The sequence below is a fragment of the Crinia signifera genome, chromosome 1 (genome assembly GCF_055691185.1).
Source record: "Crinia signifera chromosome 1, ASM5569118v1, whole genome shotgun sequence".
NCBI classification, from domain to species: domain Eukaryota; kingdom Metazoa; phylum Chordata; class Amphibia; order Anura; family Myobatrachidae; genus Crinia; species Crinia signifera.
Window position 1 is genome coordinate 19947527 of NC_139217.1, and position 27128 is coordinate 19974654.

General features: G+C 42.9%; 1 long non-coding RNA gene across 1 annotated transcript; it reads left to right on the top strand.

Moving 5' to 3' along the window:
- Window positions 1-925: 925 nt before the first annotated feature.
- On the top strand, window positions 926-27089 carry LOC146025611 (uncharacterized). Its single transcript, XR_014454249.1, has 3 exons — window positions 926-1002; window positions 25297-25345; window positions 26389-27089. It is a non-coding gene; the product is annotated as an uncharacterized LOC146025611 (long non-coding RNA).
- The last annotated feature ends 39 nt before the right edge of the window (window positions 27090-27128 follow it).

The window sequence follows — 27128 nt, forward strand, 5'->3', positions numbered from 1 at the left end:
CAGACAGCATGGTGAGCGCAACTAAGCCCCTTGCGGGCTTGCTGCACTCGCCACACTGCAGGTGTGGTGGCTCGCTACACTCGCCACCTATTCTATTCTCCCTCTATGGGGGTCATGGACCCCCACGAGGGAAAATAGCCGACGGCCGTCGGGATCCCGGCTGTCAGTGTTGTGACAGTCGGGATCCTGACATCGGGTAAATGCCTGTCAGGATCCCGACTGTGTAATGTGACAATGGGTCAGTACGAGCTGTGTCATGTGACTGCGGGACACTATGCGCTGTGTCATGTGACTGCGGGACACTATGCGCTGTGTCATGTAACTGTGGGACACTATGTGCTGTGTAATGCGAGTATGGGTAAGTACGCACTGTTATGTGAATATAGGTCACTACATGCTGTGTGATATGACTATGGGCCACTACGTGCTAGGTAATGTGAATATTGGGCAGCACGGATGGTGTAATGGTTAGCATTACTGCCGCACAGCGCTGAGGTCATGGGTTAATTTTCCACCATGGCCCTAACTGCGTGGCGTTTGTATATTCTCCCAGTACTTGCGTGGGTTTCCACCGGGTACTCCGGTTTCCTCCCACAATCCAAAAAAATACTTTGGTTCCCAACAAATTAACCCTAGAATGTCTGTATGTACATGTGGTAGGGAATATAGATTGTAAGCTCCGCTGGGGCAGGGACTGATGTGAATGTTCAAATATTCTCTGTAAAGCGCTGCGGAATATGTGTGCGCTAATAAATAATAAAATTAATATGGGTCACAGCAAGTAGTGACCCATAATGATATTACACAGCACATAGTGACCTTTATTTACATTAAACAGCACATAGTGACCCATATTCATATTTCATTGTCCTGGAATTCCTGTCTCCAGGATCATGGTACCCACACTGCTTGAGGACATGCATGAAACACCTGAAATCGCCCACAGCGGACATACAGTATTCCCAGTGATCTTTACAGCTGTGATGCTGGACCAAGGGAGAGGTAAGTAGAATTAAATAGGTGCAGGGTGTACAGTGTGTGTGGGGCCCCCTCGACCCAGGGGCCCATGTGCACTGCACACCTTGCACCTACAGGTATTATATATAGATACGCCAGTGGATGGTGAGTGTTGCTGGCTGCTGCTGGGATCTGTGCTGCTAGGTGATGGATGCTGGGTCAGAGGTGGAACTAGTGGGAGTGCTAGGGGGCACCAGCCAAAATTTTGCCTAGGGCATCAAATTGGCTAGGGCTGGCTCTGGCTGCGGTGGGCTGCAGGAGGAAATGGGGCAGCCACAGCCAGCAGCGGTGACAGAAAGCAGGTGCCCTGCTCCTCCAAGGAGAGCAAGCACAGCAAGCAGCCCCAGAGGAAGGAGGACAGGGTGCCCGGGAGAGCCTGAATGCGGATGCTGAGCTAGGCATTCCAGCTTGCCCTGGGTGTTCCCCGACTCCAAGCTGGACACCCTGCACCTAGACTTCAGGTACATGATGCACTTGCGGCCAGTACCATGCAGCTAACACAAGTCAGTGACATCCTGGGCTGCTGACTAATGGTAATGATCACTTTGCTGTGCTACCAATGCTCTGCCTCCATACACTGTACTGTACTGTGCTAATGAGTGCTCCCTATGCCGTGTGTACAGTATAAGCCCTGTGCTGTATAACTATGCACAATGCTTTGTGAGTGGTCATGCACAATAGCCTGCAGTCTTCATTCACTCTGCCACAATGCAGCTCACCTTCCCACCTAATGTGCTTGACTCCTCCCATTCCAAGGACTAGACCTATCCCTGTCTTCCCCTCTAACAGCCCCAATCCTTCCCCTCTTAAGGCACCCAGAGGTGGTGCCCCTACCCCAAAGCACTCTGTGGAACCCCCACCAGGCAGAATAATGCTTTGGACGTGGCCAGTGGACAAATTATGGGACTGGACTTCGAGTATTTGGCGCCAAGTGAGCAGGTAACTACTGCCCCATGAAAGCCCACCTTACGAATCTGTTTGCAGGGTCTGTGAATGGATGTGTACAGGTACACATCCATTCGCATGTGGCCGTCTAGAGGAAAAATCATTTGATTTTTCACTCTCCTTCGGATGATTTTTTCCTCTGGTCCCTGGTTATCCCAGCCGCCATGTAGCCTAGGGCTTACTCAGCGTCTGTGAGCAAAATAGTCACTTCTGGCCGGGCACCAACGTCCTTCGCCCACCGCTAGCAGGCATAGACTCTCCTGAATTTTCCTGGACACTCCCAGCATTTTGTTGGGCACGCCCACCATATTTCCTTGCATGTACATGAAATGTCTGGGATACACCCTCAAATACCCACTCCCTATCACGCTGCGAGCAGCTTGCTAATAGAAATATTTGCCTAGGCCGTTCACAGCCGGGCCAATGCGAATTCGGACTTGGCCGAATGGGCCCTATGTGTCTGCACTGACTGCGTCTCTGTACTTGGTGAGTTATATTTACAATACAGTATCTGTTCAGCAGACAAAATCTGTGCTCCAGGGGGATAGGAGGTGTGGGTAATGGGCAGGAGCAGGGCTCAACGTGTTGCAGACTTTGTCCACTGAGCTGGAGGCAGTGAAGAGCAGGGAAAAGGAATCTGAAAAGATCCCTTTCCTGCATAAGCTGTAATGTTAATGTTGTGTATTGTAGCATTTAAGGAGATGTAGTATAGTGATGTAGTGCAGCATAAATAGGGAATGTAGCGATTGATATAGTTTAGAGCAGGCATGTCCAACCTGCGGCCCTCCAGCTGTTGTGAAACTACACATCCCAGCATGCCTTGCCATAGTTTTTGCATGCCCTAATATCAAAACTGTGGCAAGGCATTTTGGGATGTGTAGTTTCACAACAGCTGGAGGGCCACAGGTTGGACATGCCTGGTGTAGAGGGTAGTGTAGTGATGTCGTGCAGAGGATTGGGGGATGTAGTGTAGTGATGTAGTTCAGGGTATTGGGTGATAGGGATTTAGGGCCTTATTCTGGTTCACTCCTTCTGGCAAATTCCTTCTTAGATGGACAAAACTATGTGCACTGCAGGTGGGGCAGATGTTACTTGTGCAGAGAGAGTTAGATTTGGGTGGGATTTTACTTCAAAGTGAGATCTATATGTCAGTGTAAATATAAAGCAGTCCGTATTTGAAAAAGGTAGACTACTATGTGGTGTATTGTGATTAAGATTGTGCCACTCTGCAGTGTAATATGAAACGTGGGTACCTTTGTGTGACAATGCTTCTTGTGAGAGTAAGCCTTTTAGTTTTGTTACATGCGCTGAAGTTATGAGAGTGAGGGCGCAAATTTATAGTTCGCAGGAGGGCGCTAAACACCCTAGCACCGGCCCTGGTGTAAACAGTGGGGTTATGGCCAGCAGTCACAGTACCGTGTGCACAGAAGGGCACAGCAGTCACAGTACAGTATACACAGTGGGATTATGACCAGCAGTCACAGTACAGTATACACACTGGGGTTATGGCCAGCAGTCACATTACAGTATGCACAGTGGGATTTTTACCAGCAGTCACAGTACAGTATATACTGTGGGGTTATGGTCAGCAGTCACATTACAGTATACACAGTGGGGTTATAAACAGCAGTCACAGTACAGTATACACAGTGAGGTTATGATATGACCAGCAGTCACAGTACAGTATACACAGTAGGGTTTTGGCCAGCAGTCACAGTACAGTATGCAAAGTGGTGTTATGGCCAGCTGTCACAGTACAGTATACACAGTGGGGTAATAGCCAGCAGTCATAGTAAAGTATACACAGTGGGGTTATGGCCAGTAGTCACAGTACAGTATACACAGTGGGGTAATAGCCAGCAGTCATAGTAAAGTATACACAGTGGGGTTATGGCCAGCAGTCACAGTACAGTATACACAGTGGGGTTATGATATAACCAGCAGTCACAGTACAGTATACACAGTAGGGTTATGATATGACCAGCAGTCACAGTACAGTATACACAGTGGGGTTATGGCCAGCAGTCACAGTACAGTATGCAAAGTGGGGTAATAGCCAGCAGTCATAGTAAAGTATACACAGTGGTGTTATGGCCAGCAGTCACAGTACAGTATACACAGTGGGGTTATGGCCAGCAGTCACAGTAAAGTATACACAAAAAGGTTATGGCCAGCAGTCACAGTACAGTATGCACAGTGGGGTTATGGCCAGCAGTCACAGTACAGTATACACAGTGGGGTTATGGCCAGCAGTCACAGTAAAGTATACACAAAAAGGTTATGGCCAGCAGTCACAGTACAGTATACACAGTGAGGTTATGATATGACCTGCAGTCACAGTACAGTATACACAGTAGGGTTATGGCCAGCAGTCACAGTACAGTATGCAAAGTGGTGTTATGGCCAGCAGTCACAGTACAGTATACACAGTGGGGTAATAGCCAGCAGTCATAGTAAAGTATACACAGTGGGGTTATGGCCAGCAGTCACAGTATAGTATACACAAAGAGGTTATGGCCAGCAGTCACAGTACAGTATACACAGTGGGGTTATGATATGACCAGCAGTCACAGTACAGTATACACAGTGGGGTTATGGCCAGCAGTCACAGTACAGTATGCACAGTGGGGTTATGGCCAGCAGTCACAGTACAGTATGCACAGTGGGGTTATGGCCAGCAGTCACAGTACAGTATGCACAGTGGGGTTATGGCCAGCAGTCACAGTACAGTATGCACAGTGGGGTTATGGCCAGCAGTCACAGTACAGTATACACAGTGGGGTTATGGCCAGCAGTCACAGTACAGTATACACAGTGGGGTTATGGCTATCAGGGACAGCACAGTATGCAAAGTGGGGGTTTTGGCCAGCAGTCAGAGTACAGTATGCACAGTAGGGTTATGGAGAACAGTCACAGTACAGTGGGGGTTATCCTGATTCACTCAGAAAGGCACAATCACTCTCCAATGGACAAAACCATATGCACTGCAGGTGGGGCAGATGTAACGTGCAGAGAGAATTAGATTTGGGTGGGAGGTGTACTTCAAACTGATAACTATATTGCAGTGTAAAAATAAAGCAGCCAGTATTTACCCTGCACAGAAACAATAAAACACCCAAATCTAACTCTCTCTACGCATGTTACATCAGCCCCACCTGTAGTGAATATGGTTTTGACCATTATAGAGTGATTGTGCCTTTGTGAGTGAATCAGAATACCCCCCAGTATGCATAGTAGGGTTATGGTCAGCAATCACAGTAAAGTATGCAGTTGGGTTATGGCCAGCAGTCACAGTACATTATGAACTTATGGCTTATGGCCAGCATTGACAGCAAAGTATACACATTGGGTTATGGAGAGCAGTCTCAGTACAGCAGGGGTGGCCTGACTTTTGTAACCCAGGATCTACATTTTGTACACATACGTACCGGTGATCTACCAGAATCTCCCCCTGGGCAAAATATTCACCTCCCAGTGCAATACCAAGATAAACGGCGAGCCCGCCCCGGAAAGAGGAGGGGTCTAGGGGTCACTTGGTAGGTGTGGCTTCCCAGCAGCTGCTATGTAACAGGTTAGTTACTCCTGTATAGGTATGAAAACAGAAAAACAAAGGCGGTAGCAGTGCTAAAAATAATTTTAAAAGAGAAATGGATGATCTTTGCAAAAGTTTTACTTGAATAAAAAACAAGCATCATAACACATAAACACAATTAACATAATTGTCATGTATAAAATAAAATTGATAATAAATGCCCGATTCCACACTAAAGCAGCAATAGGAGAGTCCATTCCTAGTAAGCCCAGGTTTATCTAGAGGAAAACATAGTTACCGCTCCATATATGTTAGTTGTTGAAATGTACTGGGCTGGTCCAGACTACAATCTAAAGTGGTGGAGGTGGCAGAAAGGGCAACAGCACTCCTGACGTGTTTCGCTGCTACAGCAGCTTTATATAAGGTATAGTGCTGTTGAGGCATGGCTGGGTATATATGCCTTCTACAATAAGGTTATCCTTCTAACTGTCCTAGATCAGCTCCAGTGGATTGCGGTTATTTGTGCCATCTTGGGCCAGCCACATGGATACCAGGACATTTCAACAACTAACATATATGGAGCGGTAACTATGTTTTCCTCTAGATAAACCTGGGCTTACTAGGAATGGACTCTCCTATGGAAGAAAAAATAGAATATGCAGCGCTCTGTAGTTATTAAAGAATATTCTGACTAATGGATTGACTTTAGCAGATTTTTATGTATAAAAATAGCATAAAAAATGACAATTTAATAAGCCTTTTGGCTACACAAAATACACAACTTAATAAGCCTATTGGCTACACATAGTAATTCTATTAAAAAGAAAAGGTGCATGCAGGGGGTAATAGATAGTGGCTCAGTCCTTAAGTCCTTACTGTCCGTTCCTATATTGCCTGGTATATTGATTGGACCACCTCTGTGGCTTATAGTATAACAGATGGGTATAGTTACCGTCCACTTTGATGGATGAAGGGGGCACTGGATCCTGATGGAATGAGAAATTTCCCTTTTGTGTCCAAAGTCCCTTGTTTGTAAATCCAATTAATGGTAAGTACCAAGTGGTATCGGTTGGTAGAAGCTGTTCTATCTGGTCCTTTCCAGGCTGGTTCGGGCAGATTGGGGTTACTGTGGTGTGATCACGGCTGAGAGTCCACTCCTGCTGGGAATTGTAGGTCCAACTAACGCGTTTCGCTTATAAAAGCTTTCTCAAAGGTAGCATGGGTAGTGAGAGACTGGCCTCTGGCCTGATATTTATACCTCTGTGGATGAGGTCAATTCATTGCACCTGAGCACTGCTTAGTCAATCCAAACATTTTAAACTTCACAAAACAGTTATATGCATGTATGAGGAGGAGGCATATGTAAACTAATGTGAATACAGATATAAATGTACAAAAAAATCATTTTATTTTGCTTTATTTTACACCAAATGCATAGAAGAACTTTTCAGAGATACTTCCTGTAACTTAGTCATTGGTGGAGTCTTGTCATGTGACTCCACCAGAAAGAGGCTTGATCGAGTCTCAGCCATACAGAGTGGGGAATGAGAACGAGGCTTGAAACTCAAGCTGCCGGGATTCAGTCACGTGGTCGGAATCTCCGTCCACCTGATTGGTTTATTAAACCCAATTACGTGCCTCGACCCTTACTGCACATTGCTATAATAGTGCTTCCGGGTCATTGCGGCTGAAGGTGAGGCTTGGAGCTCAGGTTTGCGGAGGTCCGATCACGTGATCAGAATCACGCTGGTTTATCCCGCTCACGTGGTTTCTTCTCCGGCGCATGCAGCTATATTCATGCTTCCGGATTTGTTCGTATGACTCGGGCACGCAGGATAATGTCACTGCGTCCTCCCGGTCACGTGAGCCTATGTTGTAGATTGTGATTGGCTTCCAGGTTTGTATGGTTGCTAGGATACCAATATACAAATAACTCCCATTTTTAATGGTCTAGTATTCAGCATAAGCTAATAATCAGAAGGGGAATAGAGATCCCCATAAGGAATCCTGAAACATTATAGGCATATCCATTCACATAATTTTATAACTAGATAAGCTATTTACAAAAAAGTAGAAGATCGCGTTTCTTGTCGGGTACAATAGTTTTATCTTAAGACCCCATATTTTAACCCCAAAACATTGGTGCTGATATTAGATAAATATTATAAAATAAAATAAAATGTCTACATTTCAAAACCATTACACCCAAGGGGTTAGATTTTACTTCTTCAGGGTCTTGATAGCAATAAATTTATACATGCTATAAATATGAATATCCCCAAATAGTCTTGGAATATAGTAATTTGTATACAATAATGTTACTTTAAATTTACATACACGGATATTAGGGGGGGGGGAGAAGGGAGGGGGAGGGGGGAAGAATAGGAAGGGATGGTTTGGTGACTTCAAATTACATTATTAAATTCCAAGGCCTCATTTAGTCCGTCCGGATACAATGAGCCCAACTGATGTATCCAATAGACTTCCTGCCTACATAATCTTCTAAAGCGATCACCCCCCCTGGTGGTTGATGCTACATGTTCTATCCCCAAAACCTTCAACCATTCTGGATTGCTTTGGTGATTTTCAAAAAAATGTTTGGAGACGCTATGTTTCATATTTTTATTAATTATGTTGCGTCTATGCTCTAAGAATCGTACTCGCAGTTTTCTAGTGGTTCGGCCAACAAAAAGTTTCCCACAATCACAGGATAGAACATATATTACATATGTGGTGTTGCAGTTTACAAAGGTGGCTAAATCATGTGTTTTGCCTGAAGTGGGGATCAACAGATTCTTTGTGGTTCTTATATGAGGACAGGTTAAACATCTTGTGCTTCCACATTTATAACAGCCTTTAGGTTTTATAGTTAACCAGGTTGATCCATGGACTCTCCTATTGCTGATTTGGTGTGGAATTGGGCGTTTATTAACAATTATATTTTACACTAGCTGACCCGCCCGGCGTTGCCCAGGAAAACCTTGGGGTATTTTTTATTTCCAAAATTGCTGAAAAATGTCATCTTACAGTATGCTGTGCCAAAGACCTAAGATTGTAATTTGTTAAATATTCCACCATAATGTTAGAATGTGTTTGCATTGATACTCAATGACAGCAATGAAATCAGGTGTGGTGTTGTTGTTTGAAACACAACGCTCCTGAGTTGATAACTTGTGTATGTGTTGATGAATTCCACATCCACTCCTGAGATTTAGCACCTATGACATACCCTCCAACATCTGAGGGTCAGAATTCGGTACAAAATCAGAAAGGGATGTGGCCACACCTCCATTTCCATACTTTCAATGGTACAGTTTGTAGGGTGTGTAATTACAGGAGCTGAGTGCGTGGAGACTGGGGTGGGCGTTACCTACCACATCATAATTAATTAAATTGGGAGCAGGTCCACGGGCCTGGCCACATGACGTCATGACGCGACGGACGCTACCCGCACCACTACAATGCACCACTGGGAATGGGTGCAATGGGCCAAATTCTTCCCTACACCCGCCAGGCCAATCCACCGATCCAGCCATCTCAATCATAAATGGGTGCATTTATAAGGTTTAAAGTGCAAGAGCTTGAAGAATAAGACTGAGATAAAGATTTACATAGGTACATAGTTACATAGTAGGTAAGGCTGAAAAAAGACTTGCGTCCATCTAGTTCAACCTGGTATAGATATCCATTGCTGATTTGGTAGGTTCTGGTATTTTACAGACAATTTATATTTCTTATTTGTACCCATGGATGTTTTTCTCCAGTAAATGTTTGTCCAACTTTGCCTTGAACGCATTTAATGAGCCAGCCGTTACCACCTCTCTGGGAAGAGAGTTCCAGAGTTTGACTGTTCTGACCGTAAAGAAATTCTTTCTACTAGCTGAATGAAATCTTTTTTCTTCTAATCTATACTAATGCCCTCGCGTCCTAGATTCCTTTCTAGTAGAAAAGAGGGTGTGTGACAGTTCCTTATATTGGCCCTTGATATACTCGTACATGTTGAGCATGTCCCCCCTTAAACGTCTCTTTTCTAATGTAAATAGTCCCAAATTGCTTAATCTCTCCCCGTAGCTTAAATTCTCCATTCCCCTAATAAGCTTTGTTGCTCGCCTTTGGACTTTTTCTAATTCTATGATGTCCTTTTTATAGTGTGGGGCCCAGAACTGTACTCCGTACTCTAGGTGAGGTCTCACCAATGCTTTATATAGTGGCATAATTACCCTTGAGTCCCTAGTTTCCATTCCCCTCTTAATACATTGGTTTGCAATAAGGGACAGGGGAAATTGGGAGGTTGGAGTATAACCACACTGGTGTGTGTGTAGGATAGGTAATGAGTAGAAACTGTAAGGACTGACTAGGACCTTGGTTGTCAAGGTATATGAGTCCTAACGCACTGTTGGTACTTGGACCAATTGGTGCCTGGTTGTAGGACAGTCAGTGGTGCACCCCAGAGTTAGAAAAGCAATATGTTTTATTTGCCAAGAGAGGAGGAGAAAAAGAAAACTCGGGGTGGGGGCACCCTTATATTACAGTTTCTGTGAGTGTTTATGATACTATGTAAAATAAATTATTTTAATAATTAAACTTTAAGATAAGTGTTCCTTTACAAATGTACTACAGTGACACATATATAGCGCTGCAAAAATATTTTATAAATGAGGGGCAGTGTTTGCCACTTTAAGGAAAGAAAGGGAGAGACAGGTTTCTCTTTTGTAATGGGTGATCCTCATTAAGCCTCTAATTTCACCATGGTCCTGGTATAAATATAGTGGGATTCAAATCATTGGATCATTTTTGAGAGCCTGTGATCTCACCTTAAGGCAGGTATTATAGTTGGTAACAGGTTTTTAGATTGCTGTAATAGCGTGAAAACTCGCCAGGGGGCAGTGTGGTGACACAATTCAACATATATATAGATACGTGCATATATGTATGAGTACTCAGTGCACGGTAATACAGACTACAATAGTAAGAGAATCCACTGGACTTCAGCCAGTGGTTACCTCAGGACCCGCTCAGTCTCTGTGCGAGTGCTGATGCAGGGTCCGCAGATGTGTCTCCCGTTCACTGCCTCCTGTCTGAGTTCCTGCCCGGCCGGTCAGTCACGTGGGTGCACCACGTTGTCCGGCAATCCCTGACGTATGTTTCGCGTCTGCGCTTGGTCACAGGGGGGTGTGTGTGATCGTCTGCTGCTGGTTTGAATATTTATTGGATAGCCAGGCCAATCGGGGGACTGAATGTAAGATAGGCTGGTTGATCAGTAACACTTTTTCCACTAGTATCAGTTAGTGGGCCTATGTTTTCCTTAATTAAACGTTCACTATTTATGTATTTAAAAAACTTCTTTGGGTTGGTTTTGCTTTCAGTGGCTATGCACTCTTCATATAATATTTTAGCTGCTTTGATTACCCCTTTACAAGTTTTATTTGATTCTTTGTATTTTGCGAACGCCTCCTCATTCAAGTTATTTTTATAGAATTTAAAGGCTCTGGTTTTATTGTTGATAGCTGACCTTACTTCTTTGTCCAACCATGGTGGCTTTTTTTGTTGAATTTACCTTTAGTTACTTTAGGAATGTATTCAATAGTTAGTGAATCAAGCATATTTTTTAGAGTATCCCACATTTCCTCTGCATTTTTTCCCTCCATAACCATTTCCCACCCAATTCCTGTTAGGGCTTCCCTGAATAATTCAAAGTTTGCTTTTCTGAAGTTTAGTATTTTTGCAGATCCTTTTTGATGTAATTTACTGAAGTTGATTTCCAGTGAAACCATATTGTGATCACTGTTCCCTAATTGTTCAATTACTTTTGTGTTTGAAACTAAGTCTGTGTTATTTGTTAATACTAGGTCCAAGAGTGCCTCATCACGAGTTGGAGTTTCTACCGTTTGTGTAATAAACTGGTCTTTAAGTAAGCTTAAGAACCCATTGCTTCTTGCTGATTTACCTGTTTCGTTTTCCCAATCAATGTCGGGTAAATTAAAATCCCCCATAATTAATATCTGACCCTGATTTGATGCTTGTTTGATTTGGTTTAAAAGAAGAGACTCTTCCCTTTCGTTTATATTTGGTGGTCTATAGCATACCCCTATTATAAATTTGTTTTTTGTTTTTTTATTATTGTCAGTTATCTCTGCCCACACTGTCTCCGAGTTGTCGTCTTCCAGGTCTGTGCTCATATTTTTCTCACATGATGTTAAGTTATTATTTACATATAGGCACACACCCCGCCTCTTCTATTTTCCCTGTCTTTCCTGTAGAGTGTATATCCCTCCATGTTTAATGCCCAGTCATGCGACTCATTACACCATGTTTCTGTAATACCAATGATGTCGTAGTCGTCCCTACTAATCACCGTTTCTAGCTCCCCGATTTTACTCACTAAGCTTCTTGCATTAGCCAGTAAGCATTTTAATTTATGTTTATTTTTAGATATGGCTCTAATATTGTGATTAGTTTCACCCCAGGACCCATTTGAATTCTTTACTAGCTTCCTCTTTCCCCTCTCCCCTTCAATAGACTCTCTACAGGCCTCCCCACCATGCACACTGCCTGCCCTCTTTATAGTTCTGGGAATTCTTCCTCTGTCATTCCCTCCTTCCCGTATACTAAGATCATCTGTACCTAAGAACTGTAATGGGGTAACGTGACTGTTACAACATAACATTTTATTACATGACATTCCTGATGCACCCTGAGAGTTACCCCCGATTATACCCTTGTTATGTCCCAGGACTTTGTCTATGTCTCCGTCCCCCCCCCATCTCCTTCCCCCATATGATTCCTGATCCCAGTCCGGCTTCTCTCCCTGATGGTCCCATAATGTCTTGCTGCCCCCCCCCCCCCCCGTCGCCTAGTTTAAAATCTCCTCCAACCCTCTAACCATCCTCCCCCCTGCCATGTTAAAGTGTACAATACTCAATAAATTGTGAAAAAAATATAAGTGTACATAGAAGTACAATCAAGAAATGAAAGTAGGATTAAAAAATAAATTCTGATTCAAACTGATAATTGTGTGGATGGGGTGGGTTGCGAAACAAATCTATAGGTGGGGTTATGAATATTGTGGGCATAATTGGTGTTTAGTACACCTACAGGGGGTCCTCAATTTATGGGATTTTCACTACAGTGTCACAGTCACAGTGGGATTCCCAATTGGGGTCCAGGTGATCTTTTAGGGACCCTTTACAATCCTGTAGGTCTCTTCTCCTTGAGCTTACGGTCTCCCTTAATGATAATCAATCACTTAGGGAGACCATAGGCTCCAGGAGAAGAGAAAATTGGATTGTAATGGGGTCCCTAAAAGACCACCTGAACCCTAATTGGAAATCCCCCTACGGTGAAACTGTAGTAAAACTTTCTCATCAACTGGGTTTGTGTGGCACTGCATGTGGTTTGTTATGTGTGTGTTTTGTTGTGTGTATCTGTCCAATGTGTGTGAGGTGCACTACATATATATATGTGTGTGTGTTGTGTGCTATGTGTGCATATGTGGTGTACTGTGTGTGTGTGCATGTACAATGTGTACGTGTATGTGTGTTATGTGTGGTCTATGTATATCCTCAATTATTCCTAATTGTTTAAAGCCTTCACCATAATGTTAGACTGTGTCATTCATACTCAATTACAGCAATGAAATCAGGTGTTGAGTTGTTCGTCAACGGTTTCCCAGATCGTCAATCTTTTCCCCAGATCATCAATAAAGGCAAATTAAAGCTTGGGAGGTTATTCCGCCGCATACGGACGGACTCACACTAGAAGAACAGGGCATGTTTACGGACGACATCCAAACCTTGCGTGTGCGGTGGACACACACATATTCTGCAAGGTCTTACAGTGTATGCACGGTCTTACCGCGTCAGAATGGACGGGACCCTGGCCGTACGCACTGATGCGATGTATTTTCGCAAAAATCACCACTCTTATCTGAACTCCGAAATCGATCACATGACCCACTTATGCAATTAGGTAACCTCATTAAAAAGTGTTTGTTTGCTATTGGAATCAATTAAATCCTAATACATACTTAAACACATTACTACTACATTCATTGCAGACATTAACCCTTACATCATGTGAAGTGCTTAACAACAGGTATAAACACAGTGTGTGTATTTTTTTGTTTGGATAATGTTAATTGCTCGACAATTATAGTACATTTGTGTATTGCAAGGATCTACACACTACAATAACATACATCTATATACAGTATGTACCTTTTTCTACTTAAAAATATTCAAAACAATTTACACATATACTGTTTAATGTTAAAAAACACACAGACAACTTCTAACTGTGAACAACTATTTATTATTTACATAAAATTTTTAAAACTAAAAAAAAAAAAAACCTTTACAGCAGGAGATCTGTTAGGTCCTGCAGGTCTGCAAGGACGAGGTGTAGGTGGTTCCTTAATCGCAAGAGGGCCCCACAGACACCCTCATCTGCTTGGGTAGGCTCATCTGTGGGTATGTTAAAGGGTGTAAAATTAGTAATGATAATCATGAATACATTTAACATAGTCATACATAAATCTAAGAAATGCAAGGTGACATGTGTGTGTATATATATATATATATATATATATATATATATATATATATATATATATATATATATATATATATATATATATGTATGTTAAAGGGTGTAAAATTAGTAATGATAATCATGAATACATTTAACATAGTCATACATAAATCTAAGAAATGCAAGGTGACATGTGTGTGTATATATATATATATATATATATATATATATATATATATATATATATATATGTATATAGAGACATATATAACTATATATATGACACATACCTCGATACATACATGCATACATACTAGATGGAAAGCCTGTTTTTTTCCCTCTACCCTTTACTCTGTAGAACACCTCACAGTCATAGTGCTCCTTCTGAATCCAAACCCACCCATGACTAAGCTATGAGAAGCATGTCATGAGCTCCATTAATAACAACTCATCAAAAACCGCTCAGTCTCTGTTCTCTGATGCAACGTGGCATGGGACTTAGTCAACTCTCAGGAATGCACAGTACATTTGTGCAATCATGCATGGCTTGGCTGCTGATGGTCTGCTCCATAAATCATTGTCATAATGCCAGGTAGGTGAAGCTGCAGCACTAACCCACTCCCATGCCCAAAATCATTATTAAGACAAAATCAACCAAAAATTATGTTCACAAAAATACATGCAAACCACAGGGGGTGGTTAGCTAGAGGAGGGCCCAGGGGCACTGACCACTTGTGACTCCATTCTAAGCCACGCCTGTCCATACTCCATTTATGCCATACATAATCGAGTTTAGAAATATCAATCAACTGTAAACTCAATTCAACTATATGAGGCTACAGATTGTACGCTTGCAGCAGGGACATGTAACCCTTAGATGAGCACGTCATCCCTTTCTTCCAGGATACTGATTAACTACACAGGTTCAGTGGCAGTTAAAATCGACCTGAAAGCCATCCCCACAACCTGTGTAATTAACATGTGTCCAGGATGAAAGGGATGGTTTGGACACCCTATCTAACCCCTAAGTGTGTCTGTTGGTACCCAGTTTGTTTTATGACTTTATAGTATTTTAAAACACAATTGAATCACCAGTGCTACATAGCAAATAGTAGATGAGAAAAGGAATAATGATTCTTTATGTATACATACCACTTTCGGGCGCCTGCACCACCTGACAGGCCTCCTCATCCTCCTCCAGCTCCACCTCCTCCTCTTCTTCCCTGGCCTCCTCAGCTGCCACCACCTCCTCCTCCACTGCCACCACCTCCTCCTCCACTGCCACCACCTCCTCCTCCACTTCCTCCCCTTCCTCCGGCACCTCCTCCGCCTCCACTTCCTCCGCCTCCCCTTCCTCCAGCACCACCTCCTCGGCCATCTCCTCTGTCACCTCCTCCTGGGCCTGGCCCGCCTCTGCCTCCTCCCGGGCCTGTCGTGCTCGATCCCGTGCTGTGTTGGAGAAAAAAAAAACATTAGTGCCAATTAGGGGTCATTGGGGCAGATGTATTAAGCCTTAACAAGCAATAAACGCAAAGGTGATAAGTAGAGATAAATGTCCAGCCAATCATCAGATGGTTTATATGAGTTGGCTAAGACTCATAAAGGTACAAAATGGAGTATGGAGTTCTTTTATACCACTTTGCGCTGCTAGTGGATAAATTTAGATTAATATACCACTGGACAGAATAACACCGGACACACTGTTAGATAATTATTAAAATTTTATATATAGAAGAAAAATAAAATCAAGGGTACACAAAAACATACATAAATGACAATAATTAAAATATGTAGGCAACAAGCAATATGAAATTTGTAGTGCTTAAATGGCCATAAAGGGGTCACGTTTGCAAACTTATTGTGGGAGCTCCGGAGTATATGTATAATTAGTGGTTAGTAACAGTCATTAGGATGATGAAATAATGAAACAGGATGAAATGAAGGATGAGATGGATTAAGGCAGATAGCCAACAACACTGTCAATTAGCTCAATGCAGGGTTAGTATATCACTAAGGTGCCGTGAATGGGCACTGAGTGCAGGAATTTGTTTGAATATCTCACCCTCCGTTAATGGGATGTTGGGATGATTACAGGGAGCTTCTGATGAATGCAGGCTCTACCCGGTTGTAGAATGATGGTCGGACGGGGAGCGAATGCAGGCTCTACCCGGTTGTAGAATGATGGTGGGGCGGGGAGCGAAGCTCTACCCGTGGTCCGTTGGCAGAAGTGGAGGGTGTAGCGTCCGGTAAGTGAACGGCTTGGTTGTGCGCTGTGCAGCGGGAGTTGGATCTCGACCGCTGACTTGTGTCCAGCGGCTGCTGCCAGATGACGGTGGATCAGGTGTAATTGACTGCAGCAGACCAGCCCGTATGGAGAGCAGTAGGGAGGAGAATCACGTAGGTTTGCAGACTTGACCTGTGACGTTGACGCGTTTCGTCTCAGGGTGCGGAGAATTTTTTTAAGACGGATATGTGTGTCAACTTTGTGGTTGGTATTTAAGGGATATGTAGCACTCGTTCGGCCAATCAGAGCTTACTTTAGCATATCAGATCATTAGTAGTATTCTACTACCCACCCATCCAGGTGTGTCCATTGTCAATATTTATACAATTCAAATAATAAATACCCTTGATTTTATTTTTCTTCTATATATATATATATACGGCGACAAACGTGGGGGACGCAGACCTAAAGCAGTTAGGTATAAAAGCCGGCGATGGTGAGTCCCTTAGATCAGGCGGTCCCATTCCAGGATGAGGTTGTGAGCCTCATTTGCACTGTTATGCTACATTTGTACCAGACACAAAGTAAGTGTGTTTATTCTGCATTTTTTTGTAAATACTCTATGTCAATTTATGCATATGAGATGTTATACCTATATGTTTCATTATTGTAGGCTCCTTGATAAAGGTCATTTGGACCGAAACGTCGGGGCATGTTTTGGATATAACAATTACGGATTAAAACCCTTTATGCATCTTTGGACGTTTGTATATTGATTTTGACAACATCAAATTGAATTAAGTTGTCTTGGAGAGTGCCCCACATCTCCAATTGGAGAACACTCTATCTGTATATATATATATATATATATATATATATATATATATATATATATATATATATATATATATATACATATATATATATATATATATATATATATTATAGGCTGATCTATGTGCGTATTTATGGCATGCAGATGGAAATAGGGTGTCTGTTATGGCTGTGGCCTGGAAAACAGTATGCAGAAACATGAAAATGGTCAGACAGTCTGAAATTTCTCACCAGAACAGTAAGTTAAGCTTACGGTACTAGATGATTGTGATCTAGTGACGTTCTTCTGGCAGATTGGATGTCAGAGGAATATCACATGTAATGAGGATACCATCAATGTGTATCGTATATCCTATATGCTAAAGAAAAAAACTATATAAAATGACAGTACCTGTGTGTATCCTAGCAAATTCAGCATTTGCGCCATGGGAAGTGTAGTGACTGAGTGGAGATCTCCAATAAAGCCGGCCACCTTATAATGTTCCATGCATGCATAATTCGGAGCGATCAGCTTGGGCCCAGACATTATCTGTAGAACATCCACTAGAACTTTCTTTGTACTTCCACAGGAATCATATACATGATATCCCAGAGTGACATTGGGAAGAATCTTGGGGTTGCTGTTAATCTCATCAATGGCCAATATAAAAGCCTGCAGCTGCTGATATTCTCTCCGGTGTACGCTGTGACAAAAACAACCCTGATAATTATTACAACAACACAACCCACAGTGTTAATATACATTATACATAGGGATCATAGGGGTTGTATACTTGAAAGACGATGGAGGAAGACAAAAAAGAAAACAATGAGAATGGGGTGGTGCGCTATCAATAGCAGCTGGCACAGGGTAGTCAAGCCCAAAAGATATATTTAAAGGAACAAGAAATGTGCCAGTGTTAGCTGCTTCCAATAATGTGACAAGACGGTTCTCAACAATTAGTATTTAATTAATAACATAAGTGATGTACATCTATCACATAATACATAAAAAGAAATATACATAAAAAAATTAGCAATTGATAAAATATATCAGGGATGTTGTGGAAATGAGATTTCCAATTGTTGGAGTATTATAGATGATAGGTAAAAATATCATTTGTTACCATCCTTGGGTATCGTCTGGATAATGTCCAGTGGGGGTGACAGCAATGTCCTTGATTGCCCTATATTTGCAAGGGCTCAGGCCTCCCGATTTGGCGTGTTTGTTTTCCTCCTTGCAGCTGGAATTAGGGATAATGCAGATAACCCAATAACGCAAATGTCCAGTTCAGATAGGAGTCTTAACGTCGATGGGAGAAAGGACAGGTCACATTAGGATGGATAACCCAGGCAATTGGATCAACTCAACGCGTTTCCCTGGATGTTTGCGTCCGGCTTCTTCAGGAGCAAGTAGCGACTTGTAGGACATAAATTAAAGGAAAGGACATCCAGGGAAATGTTATCAGAAATATTACCTGTGCCACACACTAGTCAAGGGAAACAGATTAAACTTATGGAGCTTAATGTGTGGCTAAAGGGGTGGTGTAGGAAAGAGGGGTTCAGGCTCCTCGAGCACCTTTAACCTAGATATAGGGGGACAAAGAAATAAATTATGGGCTAGAAATAGTAGTGAGGAGCAGAAAAGTGAGAGAAGGGAGGTTGGATAAGGGGGGTTGTTATGTTCCATAAATTACAGTAATAAACATTATAAGATAGTTTGTTGCAGACTCGAACTGGGTCTATTAGCATAGTTATACACACCTTAATACTATAAAGAAAGTGTGTACAACTGTATTTAGGGGTGCCTAGTGACCAATCAGAAGTCATTAGGTCACTAAGCGGACAATAGCGCTATTTGGGAGGAGGAGACACAGGATTTAAACACACATTCTCTGGCTTCTCCCCGGTGTGTTCTGGCATTGCATCCTGTTGTTTTTTTTTTTTTTTTCTTTTGCCAAGTCCCCTGGATGCCTATATGGACCCAAGAGGACCATGTTGAGTATGGTTTCCTTCCACAGGTAGCCATATGGCTTACTATAGGATCAGCGGAGGGACAGATACTTACCTATGTGTCAAGGTAGGTAAGTATCTGTATGGATGGACTGTGGGTGTAATGAAGTTATACTTTTATTGTGTGTGTGTTTATTTCACTATTTGTACTGGTGTAGAACTACAAGTTCCAGCAGGCCCTCTAATGCCCTGCATGGTGGGACTTGTGATTCTCCAAGTCCTTTCATGTGGTGCAGGCTTGCTGAGACTCATAGTTCCACAGCAATACACAATATTTATGTCTATTTTCACACATTTATCAGCCCGATTACCACCACCCAAGGGGCATCGGGGACAGCTCAGACTTCTGTCTCGGCAGGTATATTCTGGAGGGGGCCCCCTTCTTTTGGGGTCCCCACTTCCCCAGGATTCCTGCCCACGCTGACCAGTCAGGGGGTAAATTCTTTGGCTGGTGGAACATGTATGAACTTGTGGTATTACCCCGCTGGCTGGTTGGGCCCATTGCTGGTTCTTGAAATATGGGGGACCCCTACTCATTCCCCCATATTTTGGGAACCAGGACCGGACCTTGAGCCTGGTGCTTGTTTTATAAAATACAGGGGACCCCTATTCAGTTTGCCCTGTAATTTTTTGGAAACCAGGATTGGCTCTTTGAACCTGGGACTAGTTATGCTCAGGAGGGGGGGGGGGGGGGGGGGGGGGGACCACACACCTGTCTTTTTTTTAGTTTTTGTTATTTTACACATTTTTGGACAGATCACACTGGTCTGTTCATGTTTCTGTCAAAATTGCCTATCAGAACCTGGTCTGTTTTTGTGATAATTTTTGGAAACGTTTTTACCAAAATCGCATCGCATTACATTTGCAAATTGTATACTTTTTCATTGGAAAACATGTGGATGCGAATTGAAGTGCGTTAAAAAATCACCATTTCAGAATGTGCGAATTTGCTGCAAAAAGTTAAATTTTTAGCACAATGCGCATCCCATTAAGTTGATGATTTCGGTAAAATGTGAGCATTCGGCTGTTTTTTTTTTTTTTACTAACATCTCAAAAAAACACAATTTTCGCATCCCATTAAATGTCACTCTAGGAGTTCAAATTGATAGAAAACTGGGATATAGTGCTCAGTGTCATGTAGCAACATGTGTAAGAAGTGGTATGGAGAATAGGGACTCAAATGTAATTCTAAACCATTAACAAGAATAAAATTTCTGTGCTCCCACTTGGATGCAGCAGGGTACCCGGTAGTACCACCCCCTACAAATACAATGAACAAAGAGCAAAAGAGGGAACCTGCACTTACTATTAGGGTTGTAGTTCCCCAATAGGAAGCGCGGGTTCCCTCTTTTGCTTTTTGTTCAAATGTAATTTTGGCAATCTACAAAGCATTGGTTAGACCACGTCTAGAATACAGAGTACAATTCTGGACCCTGCACTATAAAAATGACATCTTAGAACTGGAGAAAGTCCAAAGAAGAGCAACAAAGCTAATAAAGGGGGGTTGGAGTATTTAAGTATGAAGACAGATTGAACAAATTGGGATTGTCTACATTAGAAAAGAGACATTTAAGGGGTAACATGCTAAACATGTACAAAATTATCAGGGGCCAATATAAGGAACTGTCAGGCAACCTTTTCTTTTTTTTATAATTTAATCTTTATTAAAGTTTTGATTTGATATACAAAATATTAGACAGAGACAAGACATAACAAAAAAGGGAAATCAACAAATGCGGGGAAGGAAGAAGAAAGAAAAAAAAATTCTACATTCTATGACACTTTACACTCTATTACACTTCACAGCTATATTTTATTTATGTGATGACCTGAGGTGGTTTTGCTGGACTGGCTTGGGGGTTCCCTGTGCCCCAGGCATGAACCCCATGGTGCTAGGGACCTGCTCTAAAGAGGTGACCCTAACGCAGTGGGCAGGTAGATATATTTGGCCAAATGTATGCTAACATCCTCATAAATGAATTATAAAAGGAACACATGTTAGCAGTAATGATTGCATAGTGCACCGGCAAACCCCCCTCTGTCTTGCATATAGCTAAAAATCTCAGCAAGGTAGCACCTCTCATTACAGGGTGTGCAGTCTAGGGCCCCCCTCTTCCCACATTGTCTGAAGCATGAACAGATCTATTAGACCCGGGCATGCTTCACTATATAGAAAATAAAAAATTTTAATTAAAAAAATGGGGCTGTGCTTCTACTTATGTTTGGGATGCCGGCTGCCTCAGCCATGTTGAAGTTCAGGTGTAGATGTCATGATGACAGTCGGGTTTTCAGCAACTGACATCTTGTCCACCTGGATTATAACTGCATCCCCCAGGAAGGGGGAGGAGGGTTTCAAATGCATTCCCCTATTTTCTGCTCTGTAAAAAGTTGGAGCAAGTGCGGGAGTCTTGGAGAGAAAATAAAGGAACAAACTAGAAACCCCAAACATGTATATACACTTTGGTGTTTTTATGCAATGGAAAGTGTATAGAATACAATATTATAAGGCAACACTAAATGTGGTCTATAGTATAGGTCATATAAGATATAGTTAAAGGTAAAAAGGTTAAACATCCCATAACAAATAAATACACAGACATAATAGAAGAGTAGAAGACTATGCACACATGCTCCCACCACATGGTATGGCACCTTTCCTTTATCCCTGGCAGCTGCTCTATGGTCCACTGCACTGAATGAGTGCTTAGATTACACACTCACAGTAAACATACTGTATAGAAGAAGTTGCTACCACTGTGCATGTGCAACAGCTCCACTCTGTTCCTCAGTAAGCAGCTATAGTAGTCATAATATATACTATTGCTACTGTTTTTGCTGCTGACCAAGTGGGGAAGGGGGGGGGGTGTTTTGGGCAACTGGAAATAACCCTCCCCTGTGGTTGCCTATGCATACAGTAAAGCATATGTGGATGCATTTACCTTAAGAGGAAATGTGAAAGCAGCAGTAGGCTTCTTGAGTACATAGACACCTCCAGGCTGCCTGTTTGAACTGTGGCTGTGTTTGAGCACAGTGCAACGGATAACTTGTGTGACCTGCAGCTGTGTCTGAGCACAAAGCATCTGATAACATGTGTGACCTGTGGCTGTGTCTGTACTCATAGCATCAAATAACTTGTGTGACATTTGGCTGTGTATGAACACAAAGCATCTGATAACGTGTGTGACCTGTGGCTGTGTCTGAGCACAAAGTATTGGATAACATGTGTGACCTGTGGCTGTGTCTGTACTCATAGCATCAAATAACTTGTGTGACATTTGGCTGTGTCTGAACACAAAGCATCTGATAACGTGTGTGACCTGTGGCTGTGTCTGAGCACAAAGTATTGGATAACATGTGTGACCTGTGGCTGTGTCTGTACTCATAGCATCAAATAACTTGTGTGACATTTGGCTGTGTCTGAACGCAAAGCATCAGATAAATTCTGTGACCTGCGGCTGTGTCTGAGTACAAAGTATCGAATAACTTGTGTGACCTGCGGCTGTGTCTGTACTCATAGCATCAAATAACTTATGTGACCTGTGGCTGTGTTTGTAATCAAAGCATCAGATAACTTATTAGACATGTGGCTTTGTCTGAGCACAGAGCATAGGATAACTTGTGTAACCTGTGGCTGTGTCTGTAATCAGAGAATCAGATACTGTAACTTATCAGACCTGTGGCTTTGTCTGAGCACAAAACATTGGATAACTTGTGTGACCTGCAGCTGTGTCTGAGCACAGAGCATAGGATAAAGTGTGTGACCTGGGGCCTTTGTCTGTACTCAGAGCATCAGATAACCTGTGTGATTTGCGGCTGTGTCTGAGTACAAAGCATTGGATAACATGTTTGACCTGTGCCTGTGTCTGAGCACAAAACATTGTATAACTTGTGTGAACTGCGGCTGTGTCTGAGCACAAAGTATTGGATAACTTGTGCGACCTGCGGCTGTGTCTGAGCACAGAGTATCGGATAACTTGTGTGAACTGCAGCTGTGTCTGAGAACAGAGCATTGGATAACATGTGTGACCTGCAACTGCGTCTGAGCACAGAGTATCGGATAACTTGTGTGACCTGCGGCTGTGTCTGAGCACAGAGTATCGGATAACTTGTGTGACCTGCAGCTGTGTCTGAGAACAGAGCATTGGATAACATGTGTGACCTGCAACTGCGTCTGAGCACAGAGTATCGGATAACTTGTGTGACCTACGGCTGTGTCTGAGCACAGAGTATCGGATAACTTGTGCGACCTGCGGCTGTGTCTGAGCACAGAGCATTGGATAACATGTGTGACCTGCGGCTGTGTCTGAGCACAGAGCATCAGATAACTTGTGTGACCTGCGGCTGTGTCTGAGCACAGAGTATCGGATAACATGTGTGACCTGCGGCTGTGTCTGAGCACAGAGCATTGGATAACATGTGTGACCTGTGGCTGTGTCTGAGCACAGAGCATCAGATAACTTGTGTGACCTGCGGCTGTGTCTGAGCACAGAGCATTGGATAACATGTGTGACCTGCGGCTGCATCTGAGCACAGAGCATCGGATAACTTGTGTGACCTGCGGCTGTGTCTGAGCACAAAGCATCAGATAACTTGTGTGACCTGCGGCTGTGTCTGAGCACAGAGCATTGGATAACATGTGTGACCTGCGGCTGTGTCTGAGCACAGAGCATCAGATAACTTGTGTGACCTGCGGCTGTGTCTGAGCACAGAGCATCAGATAACTTGTGTGACCTGCGGCTGTGTCTGTACTCAGAGCATCAGATAACTTGTGTGACCTGAGGCTGTGTCTGTACTCAGAGCATCAGATAACTTGTGTGACCTGCGGCTGTGTCTGTACTCAGAGCATCAAATAACTTGTGTGACCTGCGGCTGTGTCTGTACTCAGAGCATCAGATAATTTGTGTGAACATTCGCCATCTAACCCACAGGAGGACTAAGCCATGAATGCTGCCAAAGCTATAACTGCTAATAAAACGCAGACCCTGGCCTCAGCACTAATAGAAAACAGGGGAAAGGTAATATGCCCACATTTGAGCTTTGTCCACCCCACCCCCCAAATGCCAGCATCCTGTCAATAAAGCTGTTACTTGGAGGCACTGCGTGCAAGGATGCAGGACCTATTATGCATAAGTTCAGTAAGGGGCCTGCACATACCAAGCCACCCCAACGTGGCGAGACATTTACAGACATCTCAGAATCAGTCCCAGGATTACTTATGGAATAATTAAGTAAATATAATAAAAGAAAATATTTAGTTTTCTCTTGTGGAACTTTTCTTCTCCATGTAAAATGTATTAAATAGCTAAGGATGATAGATGTCTGCAGTAGGAAACACATTATACTGTTATATTCACTCAGACAGGTGTGTTATAATACAATGATCTGGGAAAGCCACTTACTACATGGAATACCATGTGCTTTCTGTATTACATAAATAATAAGAGGAGAAATACAATATCACAAGTCTGATATTATACAATTACCCCTGCATACACAGAATATATCACAGGATATCACATATAACATACACAATATTGTGACGTTCCCTGATTCTGTCCCCACACGTATACTGCTCCTGCCTAATAAGACTGGGCCATACTCATCTTGGGTTCAATACAGGAGGCGGACACTTCCTCTATGACCACAGTGAGTATGTCTCCATGACAACGCCTCGTCCAGTATCCTGACAGGGGTATAATGCTACCTTATTAATTGTTATTTGTTACATACAGGTATTACACATACAGCAGAAAGCAGCATATTTAATGTTATAACACCAGAATGGTTAGGTTGCTGTAAGTAGCGTTATACTGTACCCACCCTGGGATCCTGGCACCGGCATTGTCACCTACTGTACATTTACTCACTGGGGCACTGAGAGCACCGACTCTTCCTAAGAGATTTATGGCAAAGCAAAAGTTATAGACAGACACAGCTCTTACTTGTCACACAAATGGGCACAGAGAGGTTTTGTAAACTCTATTAATCTTGTCCTAGAATGTACAGTGAATATTCCTCCAATGATTATATCTCCATCCTTGGAATATTCATATTCAAAAATAAATTTATTCGTTGCAAGGTGACAGCCGGGTGCTGGGGTGGGTGCCGCAGATGTGCAGGTGGGAACACACAGGACCAGCAACCAGAACAGTATAAATAAAGAAGTGCTTAGAATGTTGCTGAATATCTGACACATGGCTGAGATTGTGTCCTCTCCCTGCAGGCTCAGCACAGACAGCGGCATGGAGTGTAGAGGTGTAATCAGCCGTCTGGTGAGAGATGGGACCGGGAGAGGTTTTTATATGTTATGTAGTATATTCATTTACTTAGAAGAAAAGAAAGGTTTTACTTTACATGAAAAACAAGCAGCAAAATAGACCTAACACCAGGGAGATGTCACATTTACATTCACCTGGTATATTATTTTCTACATTACAAATATAACTGGGCCATTTGCATTCTGTATGTCATACTCTATATTAGAGACCTAGGTACATTCTTATATGTGCTGCAGCAAAGAAAATTTCAAGAAGATATTGGGCCTGGTTCCGAATCATAGGTAATGCTAACAAGAGGGGCTGTAAGAGAGGAGGGGCCCATGTGGCACTGATTGGACCCCCTCCTCTGCAGAGCTGCAGTAGGCTATTGAGTCTCTAATGCATGCACAGATCTCCAGGAACATGGCGATCATGCTCCAGTACTGTGGACACCTCTATTACGCATATGCAAATCCAAAATAAAATCAAAAGGTTAAAGAAATATACCTGGTAACTTAGGCGTTATTCGTATCCAATCAGTCCTCCATGCATTCGCACGGAGGACCAATGTTGTGTGTCTGCACAGGCATGTTTCTGCACATGTGCAGATGTAGGGTGCATGCACCCACGGCGAACTTTCGGTTCACCGGTTGCACACACCCTACATGGCGTGCCAGGGGGTGGAGAAGGGCGGGGGGAGCTGGGCTGCCCCATTACCATATGGCAATGCCCAGCGTTCCATGGGCGTTCCCATGAAAAAGCTGGGTGTTCTCCTGGTAATGAGGCGGTGACGCGGGTGTGGGGGGCTGGCAGCTGACATCACCTGATGTCAACTGCCCACCCATATCTGTCCCAGGGTGCATGCATATGGAAGTGACTTGAAAGTCACTTTTATATGCGTGTACCTTCCACATGTTTCAATGGTCGGTGACTATCAAAAGTTGTGGGAGGTTACCCGCAGCATATGAATGGATGTTTATCGCTTACCACAATTTTTGTCTGACTCTCCATTCTGATATTCTGCATTGCTCCTACTCACTACCTTGTAATCTCTGCAGGAACTGTGTGATATCCCACCATTGCCGCAAAATATGAATATACCGGGTGACTTGGGTATCCCGGGGTTCAAAGGATCACACAGCAGAGCAGGATATAATGAAAACAGGATGAACTTTATTCAGGTAGACTCAGAAATCCAGTGAACAGCAGGAGGATTATACAAAGTCCACCCACAGTTCAGCAAAGTCTCTTCAAGATGCTCTACACTTCTTAGCAGCAATGACAGCTGTAGCAGAGCACACATAATGGCTGATCAATGATAGCACTGAGAGGGGATGGCACCCCAACCGGCAGTGAGTATAAATGTGCACCTCATCACACAATATGATTGTATTAAAACTTAACTTTTAATTCCTGCTTAGAGAGAACAGTAGAAGGAATCATTTTCCTTCATTCTAGAGCTAGAGTCTCTCCCCGCAACACTCATCTCTCTATCCTCTGGGATAAGATAGAGGGAAAGCAGTTTGTGGAGGATAATCTTGTACTCAGCTTCTTGCTTCTCCTTATAAATAATGAATTACCTGATTACAATACAACCCTTTGACAGTATATCGATTTTGTGAAAAATCACTAGAGTTCAACAGAGGGAGTACCATAGACAATTTCTGTGACTAGTAAATTTTGGACCTGCATGTCACAATAGATACAGTAACTTATACAGTACCTGGTTATTGCATTCAAATAGTCCAATTCAAGTGTGTTGGGGTTATAAATGTTTGTCTGTTTGTGTGTGTGTGTA